A 2031-nucleotide genomic window follows, 5' to 3' on the forward strand; every position below is an offset into this window, starting at 1 on the left:
ACCCTGACGAGATGCGTCCCTCAGGAGACATCTTTTAGACACACAAATACAGCCAGGTCATTGATCTGTAAAGGCTCTTCAAACAGTTTCCTGTAGCTCTGAATAGACTAGAGGATAAAAACATACCATGAGTAGGTAAATGGAGAATATGCATTTTTCCATAGTGAAAGTTAACGTTATTTTCCAGAAATGAATCTCCAGGTCTATACAATATAGAAGAGAATCTAACTCCAGGAATAATGATGCATATTGGAACAAAGGTAAAACAAAACGTCCAATAGTGAATGAAGGAGCTCTGATTACTTCACTGTTCTGCTGTCCCAACCCTGTGACTATCTGGTGATTGGTCATTGTTTGCATTCCATTACAGTTAGGAGAGTCCCTATTTTACAGTTGGGAGAGTCCCCATTTTCAGTATTTGAAAATACATCTTTTTGGTAAATCACAAATACACCGGTAATTTCTTATGAAACATGGGATTTGATTACTATAATTCTTAATGTATTAATATAGGCCAACATAATTTTATTTTCAGCAAGTTTCATATAGGATATAGCCATATGATACAGAAGATGAGGCACTTTTGGGTTGGACAAAAAACATCAATTCACTGTGCTTTCAACTATTTCTGGCATCAGTATCAATATGTATTACAGACACGTACTTTTACTTTCACTATTTTAGTCTTCACCACAGATCATTTTAATTTGACCACATCCTGTCTGAGAAAAGCCTTGCTAAATGGCACCAGAATATACAATATTTGAACCAGTCTGATCCAACTTGCCTTGGTGGGCTCTCCCTGCCCTTTAGATGCTTTCAGAGCGCATGCTCTCTCACATAGTGTCAGATGAACAATACCAAACACTTATTAAACAAGTCTATATTTAGAAGTCAAAAGTCATGGGGGGTTGACATTTGTGGAAAGATTAGCTCTGGTTATGTTACACACACTTCCTGTTTGTCAGGTGTAAAGGAAGCCGCTTACAGTGCCTACACAGAAACAAACAGGACAAAAACAACGCCCCCATGGTCTCTACGGTGACATCTTTCCATTCTGTCAAATGGAAATTTAAACAGTGGTGTAACATACTGCTCTCATTCTATTTTAGATTGATTGCCAAATGCCAACTGCATTATATAGGTTCAACTAAATCACAAAAAAGGAGAAAAGTTTTTTTTGCTACTATACCACAATACTACTATGTGCTAATGTCTTTTTTATGTTGTCAGTCAAGTTGAATTGGAGTTGAATGGAATCAAATTACACCTAAGACTTTTTATTTGCAGATGAGTTTGACATAGTGTAGATCAGCACTTGTTTGAAAAACATTTTGCCTTGAAAGTTTTTGATGAGTGAACCTGTTAATTGAGATTGCAGTAACACTGAACATATGAACATATATGCTCAATATATTTCCACGGTGATTTCCCATGACAATAATAATATTTCTCACACAACATCATACTACTATAGTACTGCATTTTTACCATTTTGTGCTTTTCTTGAACACTATTTCCCATGATGCAGCATTGTTTTCATTTTGGGAGCAGCCTGTCCACACCCTTGAATTATGTGGAGACACCTTGTGCGTTAATCCACTAATGTCTTCAGTACAAGCCAACTCTGCTGACAGGACGAAAAAGCACCCTCAGTCTAGAAACAGATGGCCTGCAGACAGTGAAGCAGCCTCAGATTAACTTTTGCTAAAGGATTTCACATGGTAATCATGGTAAATGGGGGATTCATTACTGGCACTTACTATTACAGCATATTAGACAACAGTGTGCAAAAATAGTGTAGTGGGAAAGGTATTGAGCATTCTGCTGTAAGCCAATAATATTATTTATTATTGTTCTTTGGTTACTTGTAGAGATTTATGACTACATTCATACCATACTCCGTACAGCTGTACAACAACTCACCCTTACATCACTGATATGTTCTAACAATAATTATTTCATCTTGCACTGTTTCTACTTACAACCTCTTATAACCTCCTATATAACTGATAAATATAAATATAAATA

Source organism: Boleophthalmus pectinirostris, unplaced genomic scaffold (assembly GCF_026225935.1).
Source record: "Boleophthalmus pectinirostris isolate CB_2022bp ecotype Guang Dong unplaced genomic scaffold, ASM2622593v1 HiC_scaffold_16, whole genome shotgun sequence".
In the NCBI taxonomy this organism is placed as follows: Eukaryota; Metazoa; Chordata; class Actinopteri; order Gobiiformes; family Gobiidae; genus Boleophthalmus; species Boleophthalmus pectinirostris.